This window comes from Beta vulgaris, chromosome 8 (genome assembly GCF_026745355.1).
Source record: "Beta vulgaris subsp. vulgaris cultivar EL10 chromosome 8, EL10.2, whole genome shotgun sequence".
Taxonomy (NCBI): Eukaryota; Viridiplantae; Streptophyta; class Magnoliopsida; order Caryophyllales; family Amaranthaceae; genus Beta; species Beta vulgaris.
In genome coordinates this window covers 14,147,895-14,157,636 of record NC_079209.1, presented here as the reverse complement: position 1 = coordinate 14,157,636, position 9,742 = coordinate 14,147,895, and the positions used below count along the sequence as shown (strand labels likewise).

General features: G+C 34.0%; 1 long non-coding RNA gene across 1 annotated transcript; it reads left to right on the top strand.

Annotated features, from left to right (window-relative positions):
- The first annotated feature begins 2,708 nt into the window (after window positions 1–2,708).
- Window positions 2,709–3,532, top strand: LOC130589667 (uncharacterized). Its single transcript, XR_008967264.1, has 2 exons — window positions 2,709–2,878; window positions 3,272–3,532. It is a non-coding gene; the product is annotated as an uncharacterized LOC130589667 (long non-coding RNA).
- The last annotated feature ends 6,210 nt before the right edge of the window (window positions 3,533–9,742 follow it).

The window sequence follows — 9,742 nt, the reverse complement described above, 5'->3', positions numbered from 1 at the left end:
GTTGCTATATTTGATGCACAACAATTAAGGTAATGTTACTTTCAAATTTGTAAGAGAGGATTTTTGAGCCATTTAATATTTGGGTGGAAAAGAGAAAAATAAAAACAAAAGTAACTCTAGAGCTGGTAATGAGTTGAGACAGCTCGCGAGCTACTCGAACTCGACTCGAGGTCGAACTCGACTCGACATGTCAACTACTCGACTCGAGCAACTCAATACTCTATTCGAAAAGCTGATTTGCTTATGTGTCAAGAGCAAATTAAATTGCTGATGCGTCAATCCTTTGTAATATCTTTTACAATTTTTTGCCACGTATATTTGTCTCTTTATATTTCTGTTATGCATTACTTTTTTTAGGCATATAATTGGAAAGCTATTTAGGAAAGTTCTCTGTTAAGGAATGTAAATCAACTAAATTTTAGGAATCGATTGCTATTAATTAGTAATTACTTATGCATCATAAAACTGCCAAAAAAAATATATCTCCAAAATCCGATATTTTAGGCACTAGTTAAAAAATCATATCCCCTAAATACGGTATTTTAGAAACTAATTAAAAATTCATATCCCCTAAATTCAATATTTGAGTTACTAATTATATATTTTGGTACTAATTAAGAAATAAATTTATAGCAAGAAGCTGGTATTTTAGGTACTACTTAAGTTGTTACAACTATTTAAATAAACATTTTGTACTCTCTTCTTAAACCCAAATTAAAACAAAAGTCTTAACAGATTATAATATGGAACTTAAAGTTTACCAAGGGACGTATTAATCATACAATAAGTTGTATTATAGGTTTTTTTTTAAAGTTCAAATTATAAGATCATTGACCACATATCCATACCATCAAAATTATAAGTTCATTGCAAACTATAAAATCGTGGGCCGTCATACTACGAAGACTACAGTGTATCCCATAAAACGATGATAATTATTAGTGAGTTACAATGTGATTAGCAATACAAAACACGATCCACGATAAAATCAATAATAATTGATATTAGCACCTCATGTATAACACAAAAAAATAAACATCTTATGTATTAACACTTAGCTTGCATAAAAGAATAAACATCTTATGTACTAACACTTAGCTTGCATAAAAGAATAAACATCTTATGTACTAACACTTAGCTTGCACAAAAGAATAAACATCTTATGTACTAATACTTGCACAAAAGTCTAAACATCTTATGTACTAACATCTAATAGTAAACTATCAACTAAAAAACAGATTAGCCAATATATAAATAGATAAGAAAAGTTAACAAAGTCTCAACAAAAGTTAACTTTCACTTGGCTCATGAGGTTTGTAAAACTTAAAGGAGGGTAGCTAATTGTAACAACAAGCATGAGATGTCCTAAAGTTTAGTATAATAACAATGGGACCCCTTTCATTGTATAAAATATCACATCGTAGTATTTGAAGTCCGCTTGGAATATGCTATATTAACTGGTATATGTATGGCATCTCTATATAAGGTTAAAGATTAAAATTACATATAGAACTTATGTGAAATTTATTGTCCATAATTTTAGTGTAGTTGTATCTTTGTGAAGTTTATAAGTCATATAAGTATATTTGTTCAGTTTATTCACAACAACCGAATCACAACTAAAAAAAATAATATTACCATACATATGAAATTTGAGAGCTCATAATTTCTAGGTATTCATGTCAAAGAAAAGATAAAATGTCATATAATATATTTCCACATATAAATTGATTTTTATTTCTATATATTACCGTTCATTTGGAACAAGTATTATTGACTTGGGTCAGTGAGCTAATCACAAACTCACAATAAAAATGAAAAAAAGGGTGAATTGTGCATGTAGCAAATAATTGACAATACAATTTATTCTATATTTTACTTTCCAAAATAAATAAATAAATGGGTCAAATAGTATGAAACTTACAAGCTTTAAATTCTAAGAGAGGTGCATAGAATCTTACTTTTATCTAGAAGCCGAATATAATCTTAACAAAATCTAAGTTTGCTAATAAAGTTCCAAACTGTAACAAACACTTGCTTAGAACTCTCAGTTTTCACTGCCATAAAAATTCTGTCTTTTTCCATCTCAATTTGAACATCTAGAAAGTGAATCATCATCTTCATATAAAAAATTTATGTAGATAACATCTGATTCTCACACATCCAATGTTAATGGATAAAAACACAATCAAATTCATTTTTTCTCCATTTTCGAAAATATCAAGTGTGTTCGATGAATCTGTGGTCAAACTTTTTGGATAACTTTTTTCGAATAAATTTGGAATTAAACGGGAAATTTTTTCTTTAATAACATAAGATTCAATTGATCGAATGTAGCAATTTTTTGAATAAATCTCCATTTAATTTAAATATAATATGCCCAAATTCAGGAGAAAGGTTCAATTAAATATAATCAATTCTAGCTATGTTTTAAATCTCCATTTTTGGTTTGTAATTTGCACGGATTCAGTTAGCCATATCAAGAGTTACCAACATTAGGGTTTGAAATTTTATTTGTGATAAAGATCACGGGATCTCAAGACAACAAAAGAGTGGGGTGAGAGGGACTGTGGAAAGTAGGGACGGTAGAAAGTGAAAAAGAAGTGGTTGCATGATTGAATCCCAATAATGAAAGCAAATCCAGGGACATCTACTTAAGGATGTTCATTGCCAACATTTTGACATGACAGGTCTCTGATGAATGCCAACATTCTCCATACAGTAGAGAGAGGCAATGGACTAGCGATGTTCATTGCACCCGGAGCAGACGTTTACAAAGGTCAGATAGTTGGCATTCATCAGAGACCTGGTGACCTATCACTGAATGTGTGCAAGAAGAAGGCTGCAACAAACGTTCGCTCAAACAAAGAACAGACGGGTAAAGTCGTGGAGATTGCTTTCATTTTCTGCTTTACCTTGTGCATAAAAATGATATTTAGATTCTTATTACTTCACCAATATTCATTAGCAAAATCGAGCTCATTCTTTTATAGCATAAATTTCTGTCAATGCATGTGATTCAGTTGATCCTTGTTGCATCATCACATCTCTGTTAATGCTCACTTATGTCAGCAAAAGTAACTACCCAAAAACAAAAATTGTCATATAAGTAATTGACATATATATATATATCACTTTTCTGATTAACATCACCAGAACTCATAAATTATATATATCACACTTTTGCGGAGTTCAGACTTTTTATGTGATTTAGGGTGACTAATAGTTGTGGAATCTGATTATGACTCGACCCCTTTCCATTTATATACAGTGGTTCTAGATACACCACAAGATTACAGTCTTGACGACTGTATTGAGTACATTCAGGAGGATGAACTTGTGGAGGTAACCCCGGCAAGTATCCGAATGTGTAAGAACCTGAAGATGGCAAAGAAAGGTAGGTGAAAGTAAGTGTCATCCGCACCTCAAGGCTGAGGACATACACCACACCACATCAATGTCACAGATGAAGATGAGGTTTTGGTTCAAAAATCTGATTTTCGAGTTTGAGGTCAACATTGTATTTATAATTTATATGATGCAAATATATTGTTAAAATCCGAGGGTGAATCAGAAACTTATCATATAACAAGTTAACAATACGGATATACATATTGTTTCTTGCCAATTGACAGGCAAAATGAAAGTAGCAGCATCATAGGTGCGGCCTATAGAACAAGAACAAACAGGCTCGTGATTTTTTGGGTGTAGTTTTATATGATTACAAATTTTTCATATTTGTATTATTGCGGTTGCAAACAGTGAATTATTTGTTGTGATTAAATCTTCTATTAGTCAATTTCTATTGGTTTGATGCTCGTCAGTTTATATGTTGAACTATAAAAAATGTCATTGACAATGCACTTTTCCCCCTCATCAATCAGTGCTATCACCATGAGTGTACGGGGATTGGTGTGAGATCCAACTCTTAAGAAAAGAGCTTAGAAAGATAATTCACTAATAAATTACACAAAAATTAAATTAACCAACAATTTACACAAAATATAGCTTTAGCACTTATATATTAAAAATCAATAAAAACTGATCTTGAACATTACTTAAAAAAATAAAAAGTGATCTTGAACATTCCTTCAAAAAAAAAAAAAAGAAAAAATCTTGAACATTCCTAAAAAATTGAAAAAGTGATTCTCATACACTTTTCAAACGAAATTAATATGCTAAGATTTTTTCAAGGACACGAAACTCTTTGTAGCACTTGCACACCTGATTAGCATTTCGGGTACCATGTATCTTGGTTTATGAATCTCCTTTACAGTATTCAAGTTTATATTATACCTAAATATTCTTTTAGATTCCGCTACTAAGATCAATTCACCATCAATGATGTGAATTATCCGGAAGATACCCCAGTACTTTAAAAAAGATGAAATGTGTTTGAATTTAGCTCGTAGATCTATCACATGAGCTTTAATCCAAGAATAACCATTGATGGAGTTATCAAGAACTGATAATTAAGTAGACGATATCATCAAGACCGCATTCTGAATGAACGAACTTACCGTTGATATCCCCCGCTGCCCTAGAATATGAATTTGGAAGGTTCAAATGCGGATCGCCTAGAATACCAAAGGTAAGATTAACCTTTGCATTATCTAGTGGATGAGGAATGATTTGCAAAGTTTGATTGACGAGATTATAAACCATAACGGCCCTGCCCCCAAATCTGTCTTCATCAAATTGAGGCTGATTTATGTGTAATATACACCAACAAACAATATCACTTAGGTTAACACTTGTAATATTTAACGAAGGCCAATATTGACAGTTTAGTAGTGTTCTCCACAACTTAGTCCTCAAACCATAAACATAATAGGTGACATTTGAATCTTTCAAGTTGGGCTCTAACAGAATTATGCTGTACTCGTTTGTTAATTCATGAAAGACGATGCCACATGCACGTTTATTCAAAAAAGGACCTGTAAGAGACATAGACTCTCTCACTAGAACAACTTCTTTTATGATAGCATTGTATATCATCAATTCCCATAACCTATGCCCTCGAACTTCACTACGTATAAGCATAAGTCCATTACACGATCCGACGACAAATATATCATCATAACGTTCTGCGTTCACCAAGTTTAAAGTCTTCTTAATATAAACATCTTCGATTACCAATATTTGTGCACCTTGTACAGAGCGAACAACTGAAAAAGCTATTTTTTTGGTACCTTGGTCGTTAAGATGTGTGTTATCCGCAAAGTACTTGGAGGTGATCAAGCCATACCAATGCCGCGATACCAATTTACATGCCAATAGAGTATCTACAGGAAGTCTACTGAAGATATTAAACATGATGATATCGCCGCAAAGCTTAGTGAAAGGATTTCCAAGATCTCGCCTGTTAAATTTATGCGCAAACTTATGACTCTGTATCTCCATATTTATCAACCTAGCTAGTGATTAGTTCTGGACTAGAACTAACAGATTTTGCCTTTGGAGCACCAAAATCAAACTGATCTTTTTCACTTGAAATAATCAAACAAACAAATATTTGGTGACTTTCTGTTGAGATCTCAATTCTTCGTGAGTTTTTATGAAATTTTCTAGGATATAGTAGTAGGATATATATATATATATATATATATATATATATTATATATATATAATATATATATATATATATATATATATGTATATATATATATATATATATATATATATATATATATATATGTGGGTGGGTAGTAGGGTTCGGAAAACTGTTCCAATCAGGATTCGGAAACTTGTTTCACAATGATGATTCAAAATTAGTTTACTTGGGTTAATTTTGTATTTTCTCATATTAAGCTCTCTATATTCTTTAAGTTATAGTTTGGCGAGGAATCTGGAATTGGAAGATGTTATTAAGAATTGTGATTATGATATGTTTTAAAGTTCTAACTCGTTATTAGGCCAGGGCTATGCGCCGAATTTTCTAAGATTTTGTTAGATTGGTATCACCAAACATATGCAAAACATTAGGCTACAAACTAGGAAACAAATAACTGATTTCCTAAATTACAACAGTTAATAGCTGAACTTCTATACGTCGTCCATTATTTACTAAAATCGCCCAAATTTACATACAAATAGACTATACTACCCTTATTTATGTTTTCTGATTTTTTTACCCTCTTCTCTCTCACTTATTTACTTTCCCATTTTTTTCCTTCACTTTTTCATCTTCTTCCTTCACTCTTCCATCCATTCACTCAGCTTGTAAAAAAATGTCTGGCATTGAGGAAAATCCAAGCAAGAAGAAAAAAAATTATCCTTCGTCCTGCAACAGAAATTGCACTTGCAAGGGCTGTAGAGGCAAGACGACACCAAGAGGAGGCGGAAGCGGCGGCTTTGGCGGCGGAGCTTGCGGCAGCAAAGGAGATGGACGTCGAGGAACCGGCAGCGTCATCTCAGGTAATTTTTTTTTACACAAATTTCAAGCCAACGTTTGCCCAGGACAATCTCCCATGGAAGGATCGTCTGTCCAGGACGAGCACGATCCTCCCAAGGGGTGATCGTTTGCCCAGAACGATCCTCCTATGGAAGTATCGTCCTGGACAGACGATCCTTCCATGGGAGGATCGTCCTAGGCAAACGATCGCCCCTTGGAAGGATCGTCCTAGATAGACGATTCCATGGGCGTGATTTTGTTTTTTAGGTTATGTTATTATTATTATTAATATTGTTATTATTATTATTGTTGTTATTATTATTATATTTATTATCATTATTGTTATTATTATTACTATTGTTATTATTATTACTATTATATTTATATTTCTTATTATTATTATTATTATGATTAATAATTTTGTTGTTGTTGTTATTTTTATAATTATTATTATTATTGTTTTTATTATTATTATTATTATTATTATTATTATTATTATTATTATTATTATTATTATTATTATTATTATTATTATATTATTATTATTGGAATATTTTATTAAAGTAATTGTTGGTGAAATAGCCATCTGGGTTTCAACAATTTGCTGGTAAGACGCTTCCCGGATTTCGAGTTGCGCAGTATGAGGATTCAGGACCGCGTCATCCGCATTCACGTGGTATTTTCGCTTCCGTTAGAAGGACGCGGATGAACCCGACTGAGCCGCGACGCCAGCTTCAGTTACACGATGAGGGTGTTGGTGCGTCGTACGATGCAATGGAGCATCATGATGTAGATGAGGGGGGGATGTTCTTTACGGTGATGATGTTCACGAGTCAGTTTTGCAGGAGTTTGAGAGAGATCTAGACCCTACAGTTGATGATCGTTGGAATGTTCGTAAGGGTAGGGGTGGGCGATTTATTCGGGAAGAGGGGAGTTCATGGACTGTTGAGAGTCGAAAGGGAAAGGGGAAAGATGTTGATGACCTTAGCTGGAAGGTCACAGGTCCAGTTGCAGGAGGACCTACGGTTGGGTCAGTTATCCCTAGTTTTGGTGGACACGTAGCTATGGAGATTTGGGGAGGGTGGGATAGAATTCCCCTGAAGTGTCAGACCCGAGAGAGGATTTGTGCACGTTTGAGGACATGGGTTAGGACATTGCCTCCAGCGATACAGGCTCGTCTTCGTAGGACATCTCTGTACCATATCCCTTTTACTATGTTCACACACATTGATGCACCCTTGATTTCAGCATTTGTCGAGCGGTGTCAACCCGATACGAGTTCTTTTCACCTACCATTTGGGGAGATGACGATCATGATGCATGATGTAGAGCATATATTGCATCTTCCAGTTGAGGGGTGTCTGGTTCATGAACAGTCACTTTGGTGCTCTTAGGGGTTTGGTTGCTGACTTGATCGGTAGGACAGTTGCAGACCTTGGGAGTCCATTTTGGGATAATGGTGCTAAGTGCACAGGGGTTGCTGAGATTCTGTCAGAAGAGCCACCTGCTCCATTGAAGAGACAACTGACGGGCATTATATGGTTGATTTTAGGGTGTTGTTTGTTCACAGATAAGAGTGGATCGAGGTTGAGACCATTTGACCTTGTTGAGGCTAGTTCTCCAGATAGCATTCACACGTTCTCCTGGGGGTCGGCTACACTTGCGTACTTGTATCGTCAGTTGGGTGAGGCTAGTCGGACCTCCACAGTTGGGATCACTGGATGTTTGACTTTACTCCAAGCATGGATTTATGAGTACTTTCCATGCTTCAGGCCACGCGCAAGCATATTAGTGGTGGGGGAGGTCCACGAGCGCAGAGTTGGACTGTGTACCCGGAGAAGAGGTCTCATGACCGTCTTTGTTCCATCAGGAGACAGCTGGACACTCTCACAGCAGAGGATGTAAGTTAATTTTTATGTACTATTATTATGAGTTTTTTTATACTTGAAGTCATTAAGTAAGGTTGCTGATATTTGTAAAAATTACAGGTGGATTGGTTGCCTTATGGTCATGATTTTGATCCGACCACCATCTCAAGAACATTATACAGGGGTACCATTCGATATCGGGGAGTCGTCGAGCCCTATATGCCTGATCGATGTTTGCGGCAGTTAGGTCGTATGCAGTTTGTACCTGTTCCTGTTATTGCTCCAGAGTCTGCATCTAGGCCTAGCAAGGGAAAGTATGTTGTGCAATCTTCTCCTGTCTACTGTGAGTCATCATGGTCCTCGTTCCCGACAGGTAAGAATACTAATATTATTATTATTATTATTACTATTATTATTATTATTATTATTACTATTATTATTATTATTGTTATTATTGTTATTATTGTTATTATTATTATTATTATTATTATTATTATTATTATTATTATTATTATTATTATTATTATTATTATTATTATTATTGTTATTATTATTATTATCATTATTAAACAAATATTATTTTGTGTACAACAGGTAATTGTATATACTTAGAACTATTTAAGAAAGGTTCAACACCGTCGGCTTGTTCTACTGATTACTTATCTTGGTATGAACGACATTCACATCCATATATATTGAATGGAGGTAATGTTGCACGATCCATACCAGATCGTACGGCGACCGAGCAGGTAAATATATTTAAATGGTTTTAATATTTGGATTAATGTACTTGTATTTCATATATTGACGAGCATGTAAATATTTTTTTTTTGTTTTTCAGTGGATGAATAGGTGGATACATGCAGCCCGCCCAATATTAGAACATAGGATGAGAGTGAATGGCTAACAGAAACATGTCAGACGTTTGATCAGCTCATTCAGGATTCGAACAAAGTGTTAAACAATACGAATGAAGAGAATGAGTAGCATATTTTAGTTATGTTTAAACACTTTAAATCATTATTAGCAATTTTATTTGAACTGATGTTTTTGTTAGTTTTTATAATTCATAATACTTTTAACTATTTGTAGTAGTTTTATTTAGTTCAAATTATGTTTTTATATGCTTTTCATTTTTCTTCTTTATTACCATCTATAGATGAGATTGGAATTGTTTAAAATTTATTTGGGAACATGATTCATTCAACACAACTCATTCATAAATATTGCCCTTACTTTATAAATTAACACAGTTAGTACAGTAAAAAGAGTAAAAACTAATCAATAGTTGTAGTCGTTGTTCGAGTCGTAGAGGTCGACGATGAATCCCAACGTTGTGTCCGTCTTGAATAATGTTGTGCCCAAGAAAGAACATTTTGGGAAGCAACTCTAAACCATGGTGGAGGAATCTGAGGGACCGGGTGTCCTTGCTTAAGTTGAAGCCGAATGAAATGCTTGTAACTCCCAAGATGAGCTATGG